General features: G+C 51.9%; 1 protein-coding gene across 6 annotated transcripts in view; it reads left to right on the forward strand.

Moving 5' to 3' along the window:
* The first annotated feature begins 1295 nt into the window (after positions 1–1295).
* Positions 1296–21005, forward strand: part of GDPD5 (glycerophosphodiester phosphodiesterase domain containing 5) — a 99657-nt gene continuing 79947 nt past the window's right edge. For all 6 annotated transcript variants that reach the window (XM_058018278.1, XM_058018276.1, XM_058018274.1 and 3 more), the window contains exon 1: positions 1296–1408. The gene's annotated coding sequence lies outside the window, so the exon portion shown is untranslated. The remainder of the gene's footprint in view (positions 1409–21005) is intronic.

The raw sequence follows: 21005 nt of genomic DNA on the forward strand, positions 1-21005 counted from the left end.
CTCTGCTGTGGGCCCACAACCACAGTAAATAAAATGCTCCCACAGGAGAGATTTCCATCAGGATTTAAGGTAATCACAGCTCTCAGGCCTGCGATTCTGAAATGTCTCCTGTCAGCAGGGCTTGAAGGAGAAGCGCTTGGCAAAGGGCTGCGAGGACAACTGCCTGTACCTCAACCCCACAGCTCCTCTGCTGTGCTGCTCCTTGCTTGGATCGGGGTCTAAATTCTCATTTTTCACCTCCAGTCTTTCCCTACTGCTGGGTGCAGCAGGATTATTTCTGTTTCTCCAAGGAAAAGAGCCAGTTGCCAGCGACCTCTCAGCTTAGTCTGCCTCAGTGGAGAGGAGTCTGGCATTTGGCTTGTGCTTGCTTGTTATTTTGACAGCACATCCCTTCCTTTTGCTCTGCTTGGATCAGTCTACTTCAGGGCTGGGCCAAAAAAGTGGGAAATGGCCAATTTGCAGGGAAAAAAATGAATCCATTGCTGTCGGCCAAGTGTTTTGTCACCTTGCATCAAGAAGGGCAAAGCCAGGACACAGCTGAGTTTTGGCCACAGAGCTGGGCAGGCCTGGGCACCCTTCTCATCCCAAATAACCTGAGCTGCTGCAGTGTGAGGAAAACAAGTCCTGAGCATGGTGTAGGTCCAACAGAACACTCATCCTTCCCAAAGTGCCACAGCAGGGTGGCCTCAGTGTGGAGATCAGGTCCACCTGCACACTTGGGAGTTCAGGATCTAACGCAGGGCCAGGTGCAGGTGATAAAGGGGTAGAAAAAACCAAGGGCGAGTTGGAAAGGTATGGAGAAATCAGGAGGCTGCACAGCCCAATCCTGCACCCGACCTTTTTTATTCACCTAGGGGGGAACACAGAACATCCCTCCTGCCCCATCCTGCAAGTGTCCAACGCCAGGCTGGACGGGCTTGGAACAGCCCGGGGCAGAGGAAAGGGGGTTTGGAATGCGATGATCCGTAAGTTCCCTTCCGTCTCAACCCGTTCCGTGATTCCGGGGTGCTCTTTAGGGGCTCAGCATTCCCAAAGCCCCGTCACAGCGCCAAGGCTGCTCCAACATTTCCATTGTCCCCCAAAATCGGAACTCGTTCTGGACCCACACTTCTGGTGGGGGGTTCGCTCGCAGCCCGAAAGAGAAGAACTCCGCACGCTTGGGTGCAGCTTCCTTTTCTTCTCCTCCTCCTCCTCCTCCTCCTCCTCCTCCCGCGCCGCCCGGGGCGGAGCCGAGCCCGGCCCAGCGCCCGCCCCGCTCCCGAGCCGAGCCGAGCCGAGCCGGGCTGGGCTGCGGGGCCGCGGCAGCGCCGTCCCTGCGCCCTCCGTGCCGGCCCTGGCACTGCCCCGCCGCCGGGGCCGGGCTGCCTTTCCTGGGCTCGGCAAGCCGGCGGATCTGCCGCGGCTGCAGGTACCGGGGAGGGCGGGCAGGGCAGGGCTGGGGGCTGCGGGGATGCTGAGCGGGACAGCGCTGCCGGGCTGGGGGCACCCCCGGGAGCTGCTGCGGGCTCCGGGGCTGCGGTGCTTTACCCCAAAGGTGTGTGCTTTGCCCCCAAAGGTGTGTGCTTTGCCCCAAAGGTGTGTGCTTTGCCCCCCAAAGGTGTGTGCTTTGCCCCCCAAAGGTGTGTGCTTTGCCCCCAAAGGCGTGTGCTTTGCCCCAAAGGCGTGTGCTTTGCCCCCAAAGGTGTGTGCTTTGCCCTAAAGGTGTGTGCTTTGCCCCCAAAGGTGTGTGCTTTACCCCAGAGGTGTGTGCTTTGCCCCCAAAGGTGTGTGCTTTGCCCCAGAGGTGTGTGCTTTACCCTAAAGGTGTGTGCTTTGCCCCAAAGGTGTGTGCTTTACCCTAAAGGTGTGTGCTTTGCCCCCAAAGGTGTTTGTGTTTCCGTGCCCTGCGTGCCCCCTCCCCACCCCGCTCTCAGCATCCCGAGCCGAGCTGGGGATGCGAGCGGCGGCTCCCGGTGCTGGGGATGCGGGATGTGGGATGTGGGATGCGGGATGTGGGATGCGGGATGTGGGATGTGGGATGTGGGTGCGCACCCACCCGGGGCAGCCCCCTCCGGTCCCCGGGACCCCCCAAGTGTCCGGGGTGGATCCGGACGGCGCCGCTCCCCTTGGGGCCCTGCCTGTTTAGCAGGGAGTGCTCCGGTTCCGTGTGAGATGATGGATCTGCAGCGTCCCGCCGTCCAGGGCTCCGCACCGCCGCTGTCCGGAGCTGTAAAATCCTGAGGCAGCACAATCCCGAGAGGGATTTATTTATTTGTTGTTGCTGGTCCAGCTGGAGGAGCGCTCGGCGCCCATCCAGCTCCCTGAGGATGATGCTCAGGGATGTCCTGGATGGCTCTGGAGACATTCCCCGGCAGCTTAAAGACCCCAAATGCCCAGCGAGCACTGAGCAGAGAGGGTGGAAAAAGGTGTATATAAGAGAGTGTCACTTTCTCTTGATGCTTGGCAAAGAAACTAACTCAAAAAAAGAGTAATTGAGGGAAAATAGAGAGGGGAAATCGTCTCGTTGCTGTTTTATTGGAGCTCTCACCCACGTCCTGTCTGTTCCCCGCCCGGAAAACTGGAAAACTGGGCATGGAGGAGTTGCAGTCGGTATGTGAGCCCTGCTCTGGAAAGGGGCTGCTGGAGCAATTCCTGCTGTGGAAGCTGTGAAATTTCACCCCTGGCGAGATGGAAATGGGGATTCTCCAGCCAGGAAAAACCTGGCTGAGTGGAACTCGCCGTGCTCTGGGACTTTAGGGCTGGGTCCTTACAGCCGCCCTTGCTGTGTGTAATCGTGTTGGCTTAAGGGTTATTTTGGGGCTGGAGAGGGATTAGGGATAGATGTCAGAACCAGGCAGAGCCATGCTGCATGTGGAACTTAAAAAATAATGAATTGTGGTTCTCTTTGCTGGCTCCTTGTCCCGGTGGGAAGGAGCCCGTGCAGATTTTTCTCCATTAGAAAGTTGCATTGTACAAGGAGAACATAAATCCCGGGTGCTGGAGTCTCCTCAGGATGCTCCAGCTGCCAGGAAATTTAGATTGCTGCTGGTTAGCAAGTACAAGTCAGAGTGGTGCTGCTTCTTAAAGAGCTTTTTTGGGGGTTTGGATCACCCATGCAGGCTAACAGCCTTCTCCCTTCTTTCCCCCTCACAAATCGCCAGCTTACACTTGGCAGGTGTGGCCGGGGAAAAGCTGAGGTAAATGGATTTCCTGCCTCGCGTTTTGTCTGGCATGTCCATTTTCCTCATCAGCTTGCTATGGAAAATGGTCCATTAATTCATTAGCCAGCCTTTATCCACCTGAGCAGTGATGCATCCTGACTCCTTAAAGCCTGTTGTTTTAACATCTCCTCCTCTGCCAAGCTTTGGAACATCTTCACGCTGCTACCCCGGTAATGTGGAGCTGCAGAATATTTCTCTGTGATTTAGGAGCTGCTTCTTCAGAGGCAAATACAAGCCCTGCTTTGATGGCAGAGTTAATTTTAGAGTGGGTGTCTCTGTCAAGCTGTACTTTTTTTACTAAATGAGCGTGTTCTGCTTGTTACACTTTTCCCTGCCATGAATTCAGCAAAGCACGACCGGTGTTTGTCTTGGAAGGAAAATGAGTCTTGGTCAGATCAATTGATTTGGTGTCACGTTGTACATTCAGAAACTGCTGGCTCAGAATTAATGACAAAGGGTTTGGTTTTTAGCAAGGCAATAAATTCCTTGATAAACCAGGAAGGTTATAACGAGACACAGAACCAGCTGTGAAGGGACAGCCCTTTGTTGTACTTTTACCCATTAACTGTGTACCCTGGTGTATTCGATCTCAAGTAACTGCCTTAAAGTCACCTTGCCAAAATCAGTGTATTTAGGGGTGTTTTTAACACGAGGGTTGCAGTAACTCCCAGGTGCAAGTGCTGTTGTAGTTGGAGGGTAGAGATGCAGGGAGCAGGTGGCTCCTTCACCCTGGTTTGTGTCAGAGGCACTTTGATGCTCACAGGTGGTGGAAGTGAGGTCTGGGTGCCCTTTAACCAGACACACCTGGGGGGAATATTGTCCTTTGCCTTGCTCTGTGAGTCTTCCCGAGGGTGAAGATAAAAGGCAGTGATTGCACCTTTGAAATACTCCTGGTGCAGCTCAGGGCTGGTGGGGAAGGTGGGGCTGGACCTGGAGGGGCACTCAGGGCTTTCCTACAAACACAGCGGGGCAGGAACACGCTTTCCTTGGAGTCTGCACTGCTTTAATCTCCTTTTTCTTGACATGAAGCGCCCACAGAGGCGGTGCTCCTGTTCCTGAGATGCTTTGCACCTTCACAATCATATTTTGTGGGATGGTTTGGGTTGGAAGGGACCTTAAAGCTCCTCCAGTTGCACCCTCTGAGATGAAGAGCTGGGACCCACCTGGCAGCCACTTTGCTTCATTAGGCTGCAGCCGCTGCTAATTAGGCTCCAACGAGCTCAGTACGGGGTGTTTGAGTCTTGTCCTGCACCCCAGCCAGTGCCGGAGCTGCCGTGGGTGAGTGGTGCTTTATTTTATTTATCTGTTGCAGGGCGTTCCAGGGCTGCCCAGAATCCCTGCTGTGGGCAGTGCCCGTGCTCAGGAGAGGGCAGTGTCACCCCAAGGAGCCGTTCCCCGTCCCTGCTGAGCAGCGCAGGAGCTGCCCCCTCCTCACAGGAGCCCAGCACCGGGGTGGCTTTAGGAGCCAGGCTCCTCATCCCCCTCCCTTCTTCCCCAATATCCCCCTCCACCCTGCTCCCGGTGCCCACAGCAGGAACACTCCGAGCACGGTGCTGGGAAAAGGGGTTTAAAAGACTTCATGGCAGCTGCCTTTGCCTGCCAGCCCCTCTATAAACAGTGATTAGATACAGCTACTTTAATGCATGTCGTGACTTTAAAAAAAAAAAATGAAATTGCTGCACATTGGTGTTTGGCTCTGCTGCTTTTTCCTCTTTAGCAAACCACTGTGTTCTCTCCACTTCCTCCAGAAGTACCCACAGATACTGGCAGGGCAACTGCCTGAATATTTGCTGCAATAGTCTGTCGTTGCTCAATAGCCTGACAAACAACAAAAAAAGGTTTTATTTTTTATACGCAATTAAATATTTGTAGAAGATTTCTGCCAAGGAGTGGCTTCAAGGTACAGGGTGTTCAAACAAGGAGCTTCTGGGGTGGCAGCTGGGAAGGGTTTTGTGTCTGTGCCTCTGTGCATTCCATGTTTCACATTTGGAATCCATCTCAGGTCGGGATTGAGCTCTGACTTTTTTGTTGTTCTCCCGGTCCTTGGGCAGGATTGGTCCTGATGATGAAAAGCGAAAATGAAAATGTTTCTTTTTTGGACTGTTTTTTGTGGGTGTGACTCTTGAGCTGGTTTTATTTCTTTTTTTTTTTCTCCCTGCTGGATGAAGGATGAACTGGGGATAGGAGAGGGGTAAATTGCTCCTTTCCTGGGGTGCTGCACAAATCTGGGCCCCATCCCCATATTTGCAGAGCCCTGCTGGTGGATAATCTGTTCCTTGGGAAGAGCCTGGGCTGGTTTTAGTGTAATTCCTTGGTCCTGACAGACGTGAGCCCTCCTGCCCTCCCTGGAGCCCCACTTTCCATGAGGAGCTGGGGCTCCAGGCTGCTGGATCCTGGAGGAGATGGACTGTGAGTTTCTTCTCTTCTTGGCTGGGAATGCTCAGGAGAATCTGTTTCATTTTCAGAGTTTCACCACGTGGTGCTGTGCCACAGCAGCTTTTTCTCTCCCGCTTTCCCCCTTAGATGTCAGCTTGCCTTTGATTTTTTAATTTATTTATTTACTTTAAATCCTGCTGCAACTTGTAAAACCTCTTCATAAATGCCTGGCCCCTGTGTTTTGCTTCCCTTTCCTCCTCGCTGGGGTGAAATGAAACTTTGTCCCTCCCCCAGGCCGAGGTGAAATGCACAGAGCAGAAATATTCTGGTCCTTGGCTGTTTTTAGCTGTGCTGAGTTCCAGGCTCACGTTTGCCCAGGGAAAGCAGCTTGGATGTGACTGAAATAGTCCAAGGTGAAACCCAGAGTTTCCTCTAAGAGGTATTTTTGGGTGTAGCCTTTAAAAAGATGTAATGGACTGGTTGTACCCTCCAGCATCCATCCACGTGTTCTCCTGAGCCACTCTAGCAGATTATATTTGGGCCACTTAGCTGGTATTGATGGATCTCCTGAGCTGACAGTCACCTCATCACAAATCAGGTCTAAAATCAAGTCAGTGTTCTGCAGAGCTGCAGCAAAACAAAATGCATTCCATTTCCTGACTCGGGAATTGGCGCCTGACGGTGCCAGGGGATGCTCAGGGTGTTCCACAGGATTCTTGGGAAGCAGGGCTAACCCTGAGCAGGGCACTTGAGGGCTTGGGGAGGATTTGAGGCTCAAGGCTGGCTTTGAATTGCCCTGGACCCTGCCGGGAGGGAGGGACGTGGCCCTGGGGGTGTCCCTGTGTGTGAGCCCATCTCAGCGCTGTGTGCTGACTGCAGGGCTCCTGTCTGAGTGAGACCTTGGGGAATGGGGATCAAACTGGGATCTGTGTCCTCAGCGCTGCCCCGAGGGACGGGATGGGGCTGGGGGCTTCCCAGGGCACAGCTTAAACCCAGTCCCTGGGATGGACAGAGAGGGCTTGGGTTTGTTTACAGGGATTTACCCCCGTGCTGAGGGCACTCTCTGATACTTGGGTGGGTTTTGTCATCTGGATTGGTGCTTTTTTTGCCCTTTTTTTTTTTTTTTCCAAGTGCTAATTAATGCTTTCCTTGGGATTAAAATATTTCCTGCATTTCCCAGCTGTTGGTGTAGCAAAGAGTCATCCAACCCCTTGACCTTCCTCAGAGGAAGAAAAGGCTCTTTTGGAGAAGGTGTGGAGTGTATGTTCATATCCAGGGTGTCTCTTTCCAACAGCTTTGACCAGCCTAGGCTAGTGGAAGGTGTCCCTGCCCATGGAAAATGATGATTTTTAAGACCCCTTCCTACCCAAACCTTTCTGTGATGATTCTGTAATTCTCCTTTCTTGCACGAAGCAGCCCTGTAAAGAAATTATTCCTCAAGGCTGTCAGGTAGGTGATGGTTTTTAGGCAGTTTCCTGAGCAAGCAGTGATTATTTGCAGATATTGTGGGAATTCTGGTGTCCATCTGCCTAGTAATTATTCAGGAATCTTGTCAGTGAGATTTCAGACTGTCAGTCAGTCCTGTTGCAGTTTGAAGCCCAGCAAAGAGGCAGCTCCTGGGTCCTGTTTTGGGTGTCCAGGTGTGATTTGCTCTGTTTCCCTCAAGCATTTTGGGCTGGGATTTCTCCATCCATGGTTGATCTTAGAGATCTGCCCAGCAATAGTGCCTGAGCAGCCCTTCAGATCTGTGCATTTGGGGATCTGGGAGCCCTGGGATTCATCAAGCCATGAGGTGAGGTGAGACTTTCTCAAACACCTATTTTTAGATGTGTTCCTGTTCACATGCAAATTACACTCATCATCGAGGATTGCTGTGCACTTGGGACACGGGATTTGTAATCCCTGTTTTCCAGCTCTGAGATACCAAAATGCCTGCCAAAAATACAGGTATTGCTGTCTCCTTTTTCCCTGGGCCCTGGAGCTGGGGACTGGGAGCTCCCACCCCCCTTGCTGTGCTGCATTTGGTGCTTTGTGAATACAGAGTGGTGGCAGGCTGTGGTTTTTGGGTTGATTTCCCCTCCCTGCATGGGTTTTGGCATCAGTTGGTGGTGGCTGCAGCTTGCAGGGTCATCTCCTGCTTTCCTGGGTGCTGGGGGGAGGCAGGATCTGCTGTCAGTGAAGCAGCTCAGCTCCTCTTTAGCTGCGAGTTAATCACCCGGAGGCACAGAGCTCGCAGCCCTCATTAGAAGGCTGATTTGAAGTGCAAGGTTGACAGCTCGGCTGGAGATGCTTTCCCTTATCACAACTGGTCCCTAATCTGTCTCCTCTGCACAGGGATGTGTTTGTTTTGGGGTTTTTTTGATTTGGATCTCCAGGCTCCTGCTCTGGGAGAGCTGAGCGCTGAAGGAATGTGCTGTGAGACAGCTGTGGATGCTGAGATGTTGGTGTGGTGGGGACGAAGCTGCTCTGGTGTGCCTGAAGCTGGCAGGGAGAGCCCTCTGTGCCTCACAAGGTCACTGTGATTCCCCAAACACAAACCCTGGCACGGTTCTGCTCTGCCAAGGGAAGTGAATAAAGCTGCCTGTGGGCTTAGAGGGATGGGCAGTGTGGGAGGGGATCGTCCTTCCCTGGCTGTGCACCTGGGCAGGTGTCAGCTCCAGGCCTTGTGCTGGGCTTGGCTGAGCCCCAGCAGCTGCAGGGAATCGTTCTGCAGGGTGCTGGGAAGGGAATCTCTGCCTCAGTGTCCCCTGGGGCAGGGGATGGCTCCTCTGGATGCTCAGGGGCGTCAGGAGGAAGGCTGGCTTGTCCATGGCAAGGACTGGATTGGATTGCATTTGGGAGCTCCTGCTGGGCTGGGAATCCCTCCTGGAGCTGATGTGATGGCCACCCCAGGGTTACAGTGACAATATGGCTCAGGAGAGAAGCCTGGGCGCTTGTTGGGAAGCTCTGACCTGGTGTCCAGGCTTTCAGAGCTGCCCTGTGATGAGCAGGTACAGATCCACTTCTAACAGCACAATAAGCCTTAATTTTTGAGTCCTCTGTGTTTCTCAAAGACTCAGCTCACTCTCATGACAGAAGGGGTTCAACAGAGTCCTTAAATCCAAATTTCTGGGGTAATTGGTTATATTGAGCTGTATTGGACCCGTGAGGAAATCACTTTGCTCTTTTGACTTCTCTCCCAACTCAGGGGAAATACTGGCTCTTCCCTTATTTCCCTGAACTCTGCAGCTCACCTGCAGGGTTCCCTGGCAGGACAGATCCCAAAGCCTGGCTTGGATGCTGCTCTGCTGCTCTCCTGGAGCAGATTTGGGCTTGGATGTGGAGCTGGGGTGAGCACCCAGGGCAGCTGAGGCCGAAGGAGTCACAAACCCCAGCGCGCCCGCTCCACTCTCTGCACCTTCCCAGGCGTTTTGTGCCTGCCCTTATCAGGGCTGATATTTGCAGTGCTGATAAGAGAGGGTCTGTAACAAGTGTGCTGTGCCTCAGATAAAACCTGCAGTGCGTAAGAGCTGTTCCAGCTCGCCCTTATCAGCTCTATTAAACCTGAATATCAGCAGGGCTTCGGGGATGGGGCTGCCCTGGCTCCCTCAGCACAACACAGCCAGGCAGCAACTGTGCTGCTCTGTGAGTCCCCCTCCAGGGTGCCTTTCTTTTATTTTGGTTTTTTGGGGGGGGAGTTTTTTGTTGGTTTTTTGTTTGTTTGTTTTGTTTTTTAGGGGGTTTTTGTTGCTTTTTGGGGGTTTTTTGTTTGGTTTTTTTTGTTTGGTTTATTTTGTTTGGTTTATTTTGTTTGGTGTTTTGGGGGTTTTGGGGGTTTTTTTTGGGTTTTTTTGGTTTTTTTGTTTTGTTTTAGGTTTTTTTGCGGGGGGTTTTGGGGGAGGTTTTGGTTTTTTTGTTTGGTTTTGGGACTTCTGGTGGTTTTTTGTTGGGTTTTTGGGTTTTTTGAGCTTTTTGGGGTTCTTTCCTTTAATTTAAATTTTGACATCAAGGTTTGTGAACTGCAAGGTTTCAAATACAGTTTTGGGATCGAGGTTTGTGAACTGTAATGTTTCAGATCCAGTTTTGGGATCGAGGTTTGTGAAGTGCAGGGCAGCTGGTTGTGCTCTCTGTGTGTGGGTGATGAGGTGGTGGCTGCTCTCAGCATGGATTGAACAGGCTGGATTGGAGGTGTCACATCTCCAAAATGAGGTGCAGGTGTGGCACCTGGGGACTGCAGGTGTGGCACTTGGGGACGTGGTTTATTGCTGGACCCGGCACAATCAGGTTGCTGGTAGGACTCAAAGATCTTAGGGGTGTTTTCCAAACTTAAGGATGCTGTGAGTTAAATTTAGGGATTCTTGCATCTCTCCAGGCTGCTCTTTGTGCAGCCACTAAATACCAGTGCAGGGAGCACAGATTCCCTGCATCACCTTGGTGCTGCCTCGGGGCTCTGACCTCTGCAAGGGTGAGCAAACATTGGATTGAAGCTGCCAAAGGGTGAAGTGGTGGAGAGTTGGACACTGCCAGGGACCCAGGGGCAGCCACAGCTGCTTTCGGCACCCTCACATTCAGGAATTCCTTCCCAAAATCCCATCTGGCCGTGGGAAGCCATTCCCTGTGTGCTGTCCCTCTCAAAGCCAGGCTTTAGGCTGCTGAGCTGGGCTCAGTCTGAGCAGAATCCGCCCTGCCTGGAGCTGCTGAGGAGCTGGGTTTGGGCACAATTGGGAGCCAGTGCTGGTTGCTGTTTCCTGCTGCTGTGCCCAAGGTCAGCCTGACCCTGGAGCTCCCACACTGTTCCCAATTTCCCAGCCAGCCCTTGCTGCTCTCAACCGTGTGAGCAGCTCAGGGGCTTTATCAGCCCCTGGTGCCTCTGCCTGGGCTGTGTCACAGCAGCCTGCAGTGAAAATCCGTGGGGACAGGAGCTCCTGGGGCTGTGCAGCTCCAGTGCCTGACCCAGCAAGGCCATCTGGTGTCTCCCAGACTGGATCTGCTGATGGTTCTGTCTGCACTGACTGTGGAGGTGGGGAGAAGGAGCATCCTTGGTGCTTCTGGCAGCTCCAGCCCCTCAGGACTGAGGCACTGCCACATTTCCCTGGTCTAAAAACCACAGCCAGGAAACACCAAGGGAAGGGGTTGCAGTGACCTCAAATCTCCTTTTAACATGGAGAGCTGCACACTGGACCCCTGACCCAATTCTTCCTTTTTGGAAGGGGTTTTGTGCTTCAAGCTGGAAGTGAAATACAACTGTGGGGCAGCCTGGAGTTTGTCTTCTCCTGCTTGCTTTTGTCTGGCCACCCTAAAACTTCTTGCTGTGTTTCAGCATTGCCTGAAGCTTATGAGATATTCTGCTCCCACATTTGGTGACTGATCCCATATGTTTGATTCCAAAATGCTGTTACATTTTTTCTGTTTTTATGTTGTTTTTTGGTTTTTTTGGTTTTTTTTTTCCTGTGAAGGAAAGGTATGAAATAAATCCTGCCTAAAAGACTTGTGGCTGTCAGCTCTTGGACAGGGCTGTGAGGAAAACCCTGTTGTGTCTCATGCCCCATCGGGTTTAATGCTTGCTAAGTGGCAGAGCTGTGGAGAACAGCTCTGGGGCTGGGATTACCAAAATAAATATTGCTGCAAGTGGCTGAGCTTGGGAGTAAATGGTGCTGGGAGTGGATGTCCAGGGACTGCTTGGGTGTCTGGATTCCCCCCAGGATTGGGAATTTGGGAAGGCAGCCTGTGGGGAAAGTCCTGTGTCCCAGCAGTGATAAATCCTCTCCCTGCTGTGCAACGTGAGGGCTGTATTTATATATTTTTCTTTTATTTTTCTTTTTTTTTCCCTTTTTTTTTTTCTTTTTTCCCTGTTTTTTTTTTTTTTTTTCCCATGGTTTTCTGGTTTTTGGTGTGGTTTTTTTTTTTTGTTGTTTTTTTTTTTTTTTTTTTTTTTTTTTTTTTGGTTTTCTTTTTTTTTGGTTTTTTTTCTTCATGCTTTTTTTTCTGTGGTTTTTTTTTTTTTTGGTTTTTTTTTTTTTTTTGTGTGTGGGGGGGGGCATTTTCTGTGGTTTTTTTTTTTTTCCTGGTTTTTTTCTGTTTTTTTTTTTTTCTTTCCTGTTTGTTTTTTCTTTCCTGTTTTTTCTTTTTCCTGGTTTTTTTTTTTCCCTGTTTTTTTTTCCTGGTTTTTTCATTTGGTTTCTACAAATGGTTTCTAGAGCTGAAACCGTTTTTGGAGTCTGATATTTTCATTTTGCCCATCATTTACAGATGTGACAAAAAAAGAGAGAAAAAAGGGTTTGCCACTTGTCTGGCTTTTAGAGAACTCCAAAGTGATGGAAAATCGAATTAAGACCTGTCTGCCATGGTCATCCTGGAGCTCTGGGGGCTTTGCTCTTGCTTGTGCCATCTCCCTCCTGTTTCCCCATGGGAACAGGGAAGCACTGAGCTTTTTGTCCTGCCTTTTAAATGGAGAAACATTGGAGCGCCACAAAGAAATCATTTATTTGTCCTCAGATAACGTGACATCGCTCAGGGTGATGCTCTGATGATGACACTCAAAGGAAAGGTGTCAGACATTGAAAAGATTTGGGATCATCCCTCTTTTCCTTGGTTTGGCCAAGAAAATAGGTGTATTTTCTAGTTCCTTAGAAAAAAATAAAAATCAAGGGCATGGCAGTGCTTTGGGCAAAGATGGGGGTGTGAACTCTTGGATGCTGTAGAAAGGCAGACATGGAGATTGATTTCTTCCTTGAGGTTTGTTCCTGTTAATCCATCTTTGTGGGTGCTGCTCTTTGCCTTCAGAACCCCTTTGATTGTGATGTTTTTAGAGGGTGGTGCAGGCTGAGGTGGGAGAGAGGGTCTGGAAAATGCTGGGTGGGAGCCTTTGCTTGGCTCCAGCATTTTACCACAGAAATTTTGCTCTGCTTTAATTGTAATCTCAGATAATGTTAATTTTTGCCACGATCACCGGCACAGGCCCTCTGAGGAAATGGAATAATGCAATCTGTGGTGGGTTTCCTCCTTCCTTCCCTTTTCCTTTCCAGCAGTTTTTCCCCAGTGCAAAACCCCGGAGATGAACTCTTGTTCTCTGATTGTTTGTTCTTTATTTCCCTGCTGTGATGGACATTGAGCAGGCACCAGAAACTCCCTCAGCTTTGGCTGAACCTGCCCTGAACAGCTCTGGGGGCTCTGCAGGGGGACGTGTTTGGCACAGGGATCTGGTTTATCCTGAGCCAACATTCCCAGCTCCCAGAGCATCCTGGGGACCACCAGGCTGTGGAGGTGGCAATGGGAGAATTCTGATGCAGCAGTGGCACAGCTTCTCCACCTCTGGGATGCTCACCTGGGCTGTTGTGCAGCTAAAACCCATCCCCTGAGTGTTGTTTGTGTTCATCCTGAGTGAGCTTTGGTGCCCTGGGAGTGGAACAGAGCTCTCCAAACCCGCTCAGCTCCCTGCTTGCAGTGCCTGAGGGCTGTGGAGGAGGCGTTTATCCCATGGATAAATGGGAGAGCAGTAAAATCCCGGTTTTATGGGGCTGGGTGGAGGTGTCTGAGCTGGTTTTGGCCACTTTTCCCTGAGAGCCTTTGGCACATGGAGGTGTCTGGCAGCTGAACCTGCCCCTGCTGCTCCCCCAGCCCTGGTTCCCAAACCCTGGGGGTGCTCTGTGAATGGTTTGGGAGCAGGGGATGTGTTGGATTTCCATCTGGAAGTGGCCCTTTCCTGTGAGAGGGGGATGCTGAGCACAGGAGATCCCAGGAATAACCTCCCTCTGGGGGTGGAACACCAACAGCATCACTCAGCTCTCAAAAAATGTTCTGTTTCACACTGAACATGGGTCTCCTTAGGACAACCTGGGAGCTGTTGTGGGGGAAAAAAGAATAAAGTGAAATTTGGTATGTCAGGACAGAGTTTGAGGCTGCTCTGGGTCCAGTCCCTAAGGGAATATCCAGTGTCCCCAAAGTAATCAGTCCAGCCAGGCTAAAAGGTGAGAATAAAGGAAGTTTCCTCTCGAGATGTCGTTTTCCCTGTGGTGTGGGTTGGTTTGGTGCCAGGCTGGGCACAGCAGTGACAGAACCCTGTGTGTCATTCAGGTTGATGTTCTCCTGGCAGTTCAGGACCTCGCGCTGCTGGCCCAGCGAGTCCTGAGCTCATCCCTGCCCTGTGGCACGGCAGCCATTCCCTGTGTCCTGTCCCTCCGTCCCCTGTCCCCAGCTGCTCTCCTGGACCCCTTTGGGCACAGGGAGGGCTCTGGGCTCTCTTTGGCTCGTTCTCCTCTCCAGGTGCCCAGCCCGTGGGTGGGTGCTGCCCCACAGGGCTGCTGAGAGCATCTCTGGAACTGTCAGTGCTGATTTGGGCTCTGGAGGAGCTGGGGGTGCAGCAGAGCTCCCCACGAGGTGCTGGGACAGGGACAGGGACACGTCACCTCTGAGCTTCAGTGACTCTGCTGCTGGTTTGGGCCGTGGGCAGCCTTGCCTTGCCTTGCCTTGGCTGTCCTTATTTGCCCAGCACAAATGGGTTTGTCACCCAGCTCCTGGTGGTGCTGATTTGTGTCTCTGGATCAGACCCCTGCCTGCCCACCTGCTGTGCTGCTGCTCGGCTTTCTCCGCTCCTCCAGCTCTCCATAAAACCCCTCTGCTTTCAGAAATACTCCTGGAGTCTCTTTCATCCTGCTTCTTGTTGGGTACAGAGATAATGCTGCTGTGGCATTCGCTTCTTATCCTGCTGTTGCACCTCTTGGTGGTTTTTAACAGCTGAATTTAAAACAAGCTCTGAATTAAATCGTGTGGGTGGGATGCTTCTCTGACTCTGCTGAAACTTGTAGAAATTCCACGTGGCAAAAAATGGCTTTGGGAAGAGGCATCTCCTGAGATTTTCCTGTCATGGTTGTGCTTTTCTCCTTGCTCCAGCCTCCCCACTTGCTGATGCTGAGCACTTAAAAAGCACAAAAGCTCTGCCTTGCACCCAGCCCAGAATAAACCCTGAGCTGGGAGCCGTGGCAGCTCAGCACAGCAACCTCAGAGGAGTCCTTATAGTGGTGGGAGCAGATGGAGCTTGACTTGGTGTCAGTTCTGGGCTCAGAATAACTCAGTTTTACAGCAGGGGAGTGGAAAGGTGCAGTGCTGCCCCAGGAGGAACTGAGCTCTGTGCAGAGCCAGTCCCAGGCAGGGAATATTCCCACTCTTGGGAAGCCTGGCCATGAGGAAAAGCTCACTTGGATGTGTTTTGTACAGGTTTTGTCTTGGGAAGGTGCTAACCAAGGTGTCATAAAGCATCCTCTGGTGCCTGCTGGGGAATCCCATTTCCAGAGCACCTCTGGGAGCTTGAGAGCGTGGAAAAGGAGTGGGATCTCTTCTGGTATTGCTGCTGTAGCATTGGAACACAGGATGTTTGTAGGGAAGGGTTTAGAGATAATGGGGCTGGTTGATGATAAGCAGATGTGTCCACTTTGCTTTGGGAAGAGGTGCACAGATTTGGTGTTTCCAGCACTGGAAAAAAGGAAGTGGTGAAGAACTTGGGAGGCTCCTGCAGCGTTTGAGATCCATTAAATCCTCTGCTTTGAGGGACTGGGAATCACGGAATCACAGACTGGTTTAGGTTGAAGGGACCTTGAAATCATCAAGCTGAACAGGTTTCTCCAAGCCCTGTCCAGCCTGGCCTTGGACACTTCCAGGGATGGGACAGCAGTGACCCAAGGTAGGGAAGGAGGCTGGGACAGGGCTGGGATGCAGCAGGGCTGGGCAGCTCTGGGATTAGCACTAAATTCTGGGCACAAAAAGAAGCCTCAGATGCCTTGGATGTCTGGCATTTCAAGGATTTCTCCTCTGGTGAGGTTTTTGCTGAGCCTGCCAGTGAAAATCCCCAGAATGTCACAGTTATTGCATGAGATTTATGCACTAATAGGATTTAATTTCTGCAGAGCTTCTGGTGAGGGGAAGAAGTCCCTCAAAGGAGCACAGGTATTTTGGGAAAGGCTTAAGTGGAGTAAAATTCAGCTGCAATCATGCAGGAGCTTGGAGATGAGTGAGATGGAGCCAGGAGTTTGATCCCCTCCACAGAGGATTGCACAGCCCTGTCTCTCCCAGCTGTCCCTGAGCTCTTCCCTGCTGGAAGGAGAGGGATTGTCTCAGTGAGAAGGGTGTTCTGGATCTGCCTGCTTTGCCATGGAAGCTCCTGCAAGGCTTGCAGAGGTGCTGCTGTCCCAGGTTTGAGTTCCTGGCCCGTGGGGAGCTGCTGCATTCTGCTCCCGTTTCCTTGCCCTCTCAGGGCTCCTGGGGGCTGCAATGAGCAGGGGCTGGAGGGGAAGGGGAGTGTGGAAGGTTTGGTTTCCTTCCTGGGGAAAAGGGCTGCCCATGCAGCTCGGGGGGAAGACAACCAAACAAAGCAGCTTCTCTTCCCTTCTGGCCCAGAGAGGGGTGTGATGTCAAGGTGGAGCTGAGCCTGCCCCAAGACTCTGGGAATGTTTTTCTTTCCTTTTTTTGAGGGATGGGGGATTGGTTTATGTGCTTTTCTGTGAAACCTCTCAAACAATGCTGCTTCCCCTTCCCTGGAGCAATTGTTCCCCACGGCTCCTTCCCCTTCCTCCCCATCGTGGGAAGAGCTCTGTGGTGATGATGGATGGGCTCAGATTGAGTCTCTGCTTTACCTTCCTTTGTCCTGCTCAGCTCTCTCATTTTCCTTTGTTATTTCTGCCCAGATCCTCATCGCAGGGCGGCCAAACCCAGATGTGTTAGTGCTGATGGAGGGAATGAAGTGTCAGAGCAGCTTCTGCCTTCACCTTGAACTTGGCAGGGCTGGGTTAACGACTCCATGGTCCTGGAGGGATTTTCCAGCCTGTGATTCCTGATTCTACAAGTGACTGCAAAGTCTGACAGACTTCCTAGGTTTCATCCCTTGAGGCCATGTAGTCTCTCCTGGGAGAGCCAGTTTCTTCCTTAGAGGGGTAAAAATGCTCTTTTCGTGGCCAGCCTAATCTCAAACCTTTTCAATTGCATCCATTTTGGGAGACAAGGTTAATATTTTTAATTGGTGTCATTTTTCAAGGCCCAAAAATCCCAAGACAGTGGCTGGGCCCTGGCACAGGTTGTCCAGAGAAGCTGTGGCTGCCCCATTCCTGGAAGTCATCAAGAGATCAGATTGGATTTGTCCTTCAGGAGCATTTCCAAGGAAAATCTGTCTTAGCGTTGCATGGGAGAGATGCTGATCTCTCCACTGGGACTTCACTGTGAATTGAAGTCAGAACTGAGCAATTCCATGTGCCACATGCAGGAATGATAAAGCAGTGGATATTCCAGGCTTAAGGATATCAGTAACCACCTGATACTGCAGTAACTCCACTCTGGCCTGTTTCTTTGGGAAAACATCCCCCAGACTCCAGATAAGAACTTGCAGGTCCTTCCAGCTCTATCAGAGGAGCTTCCTGCAGGGAGCTGTTGGTGATCTGTGCCAGGGAGGAAGGGGAAGGGCAGCTGGGTGAATATTCCATGACTGCTTTGGAGGGCTCATGGAAAGGCAGCAGTGCCCTGGGGGGCTCTGCCCTCCCTGCTGAGGTGGAAATCATGTGGTCTGATGAAACAACAGCTGATGAGAGCCTGTTTGAGGGGATTCTGTCATGCCTCAGCAGAGCCAGGACAGTCATGCTGTTGATAAGGCCAACACCCACTGTAAATACAGTAATTAAACACCGTAATTAACAGTCTGAACTTGTGAGAGGTGCTCTGGTGGAAACCTGGCACTTCAGGACAAAATGTGGTGGATATTGAAAGCCTCTTTCCCTTTGGCAGTGGTAAAGGATGTTCTTGCATGGAAATCTGAAATAAAACCTCCTTTCTGTGCCCTTTGCACAGGCTGTGGTTGGGAACTGCAGGTAACCCCCTGAAATGGTTATTGACTGGAGAGCTGCCTGGCAGTGCTGCTGTTTGCTGACTTGACAGATGATAACAGCCTGTCCCAGTGTGATCTGAGCCTCTGTCCAAAGCTGTGTTTTTGGCTGTGTTTAGTGTCCAGACTGTTTGGTGCTGTCCCAGGGGACAGGAGTGGATGAATAAATCACGTTTTGCCCTGAGAGCTCACTGAGGGGAGCACAGGAGTGATGCTGTGGGAGCTGGGACTGTGGTGGCTGCTGCAGCAGAACTGTTGGCTTGTTCTCTGTGATTGCTTAGTGCTGTTTCTAATTACGATAATAAATAAAGAAATTGCTTCTGGGAGCAGTTTTAGAGGAGATCTGGGGGAAGTGGTGAATCTCTCTCCAGCAGGGGTCCAGGCACTGCCGTGTTGAGCTGGTGCTGGCCAGGCAGAGGATCTGGGGCTCTTGGCTGACTTGAGGGAAGCAGGGGGAGATCCCTCCTCCCCTCCACTTGGGACACCATAACTCCCGTGGGGATGTTCCCTTTGGCATTCCTTGCTGGAGGAAAATGCAGAAATTTGGGGCTGTGGACACTGGGCACTCTGCTAAGCCCTGCTGCTTTTGTCTGAGGGATTACAGCACTGGAAATGTCCAGAGATGGCAAATAAATCGGGGCCTGCTTTGGATCAGCAGTGCTCCACAGATCCAGCTGTGGCAGTGGTGATTTTCTGAAGCACTGATCCTCTTCCTTCCGTCCCAGTCCCTCAGGAGAAAACAAACCCATCAGTTCAGGAGCCAGAGCTCGCTGCTGACTCTGCACAAGTTGTTTGCACTTCTCTCGTGCCCCTTTTATTTTCTCGCCCCAGGGAAGGGACCTTTGGAAGGTGTTCAATGCAGGGCTGATTCAGAGGCGTAGGGAGGAGCAGAGTTAACAGATAAACATCCCCATCCCCGGTTGTTTGGAGACCTCTTGCATTGGTGTGTGATTGTGGTGTCCCAAACATAACAAGGGACAGGATGGGAGGAAGTGCTGGGGGAAGTTTAGGTTGGATGTGAGGAGGAATTTCTGCCTCGGAGGAGTAGTCAGGCATCGGGGCAGGCTGACATGGGGAATGGTGCAATCACAGCCCCTGGAAGGGCTCAGGAGTTGTGGGGATTTGTGGCACATGGGGACAACGCTGTGGTGCTGGGTAATAGTTGGACTCAGTCTTAAGAGGCCTTTCCCAACCTTAATGATTCTGTTTCAATACAACTTTATTTCTTATTTATGCAATAAATTGAGGTGGGATCTGCTCTTAAAAGCAGCTACCCATGAAAAATCTAGGAAACTTGGCCTTCCTAGTGAGGGAACCTTTAGGCTTTAAAAGATTATCAACATTTCTGCCTTGGGGCTGTGTGCTGGCTGTGTTGCTCTTGGTGGCACCATGTGAGGGCTCCCGGAGGCTCCTTGGTGGGACCATGTGAGGGCTCCAGGAGGCTCCTTGGTGGGACCATGTGAGGGTTCCTGGAGGCTCCTTGGTGGGACCATGTGAGGGTTCCTGGAGAGAGGCTCCTTGGTGGGACCATGTGAGGGTTCCCGGAGGCTCCTTGGTGGGACCATGTGAGGGTTCCTGGAGAGAGGCTCCTTGGTGGGACCATGTGAGGGTTCCTGGAGAGAGGCTCCTTGGTGGGACCATGTGAGGGCTCCAGCAGGCTCCTTGGTGGGACCATGTGAGGGTTCCTGGAGGCTCCTTGGTGGCACCATGTGAGGGTTCCCGGAGGCTCCTTGGTGGGACCATGTGAGGGTTCCCGGAGGCTCCTTGGTGGGACCATGTGAGGGTTCTCAGAGGCTCCTTGGTGGGACCATGTGAGGGCTCCCAGAGGCTCCTTGCCTCTGGTGGGTTTTGTTCTTGTTTCTGGCTGCTGTCCTGTCCCTGCTGTGGTCCCAGACAGCCATGGCAGAGGTGCCAGCCTTAGCTGGTGCTGCAGGAGAACCCTTGTGTCACATCCTTGGGATGGGCACTGAGCTCCACGGGGCTGCAGGGACTGTGGGCCAGCTCCTGTTTGTTCGGGCTGCCCTTGGCCCTCTGGATAACCCCCTCTAATCCCTGGGCTTACACAAAACCAGTGGCACCAGAGAGTGTCTGAGCGGAGATTAGCCGCGGCCGAATGCGAAAGCGCCCAGGGGAAACCGAAATATTTCTGCTGCTAAAAACGACTCCTACGCTCTTAATTTGTGTTTTGGTTTTCAATTTATTTATTTTTTAGCTTTGTGTTCTGAACCAGAGCTGCTCAATGCCATGGGTCCCTCATGCATCCCCTCCATCCCACACCAGAAGCGTCTCTGTCCCTGCTGTCCCCTGTGTGCTGCTGGCACGAGCCAGGTGCCCTCGAGGTGGCAGCTGGGGGTGGCTCTGTGCTGCTCTGGCTGATCCCCCTAATGCAGTGTTTGGAGAGCCTGGCTTGCTGAGGACAGGCAGCTCTGAGGGAGATAAACACCAGGCTGACCTCAGCTGTGCCCAGCTCGTTTGACCCAAGGGCTTGTGGTGCATCCTCTGGGAGAAATCAGATTTTAAACTGAACTTTTGGAAGGGGAGGGGTGCTTAAGAAGCCCACAGGTGTGCTGGTAGCATCTCTGAAATGTTCACGGAGTACTCTGAATTGGGAGGGACCCGTGATCTGAGCTCAGACAGGCTTGGCTTTGTGCTGGCACAGGCTGGATGGAGCTTGGAGCAATGTGGGACACTGAAGGGTGTCCCTGTCCATGGCACAGATGGGTCTGGCTGGGCTCTGAGGTCCCTTCCAACCCCAGCCATTCCATTTTTCTAAGTCATTTTGCCCCTGAGACCTTCCCAGCCCTGTGGGATGGGTGCCAGGAATGCCCCATGCCACGGGTGGAATGCCCAACCCACCACCACCAGCTCTCATCTGCTCTTCTCAGTGTTTGCAGCTCAAAAAGCAGCCTGGGAACCCTGACTCTGCCTCCTGGTTATGAATTTAACATGAAACAGGGCTTTGCTCATGTTTTAAAAGCTGCCTGCAGAAGGGCTGGGAGGAAAGCTAACACCAGGACAAACTTCCTGGGAGATAGGAGAACATTTGTTTGCTTTTCCTTTGGTGGAGAACCTCAGAGTGTGTTTGTGAAACTACACATTGGTTTATTCACTCCCAGAGGCAGGTACTTCCTGGGCTGGAGGGATCTGTTCTCCTCTGAGGAGTTTAGATGAAAAAGCAAGAAGTAGTCTGGGAATATTACAGCAAGGAAAGGCATTGAGCGAGTGTTTGCCAGGAATAACTTCTGGGGTGCCCTTGTCTCTGTGTTATCTGCTTGTGCCTCTGGAGGAATGCTGTTCCTGGAGCAGCACAAGGTCGCAGTGACACGTGTTGGGCTGCCAGGGCTGGCTGCCTTGCAGGGTGCTGCCTGAGGGAGCCTTTTTGTTCAATATCTCACTGACAGCAGCAGGGCTTTTGTGCCACAGGAAACTTTGGAGAATTTGTGTGAGTGAAGCACCATCTTCTGTGGATCCTGTAACTGGAATTGTTCAGGGATCAGAGGATAACAGGTTGGAATGGGCCTTTAAACATCATCCACCAGTGCTCCCAGTTCCTGCCTTGCAGGCCTCTCCCTGTGTCCGTCCCCAGCAGC

The sequence above is a fragment of the Melospiza georgiana genome, chromosome 2 (genome assembly GCF_028018845.1).
Source record: "Melospiza georgiana isolate bMelGeo1 chromosome 2, bMelGeo1.pri, whole genome shotgun sequence".
NCBI lineage: Eukaryota > Metazoa > Chordata > Aves > Passeriformes > Passerellidae > Melospiza > Melospiza georgiana.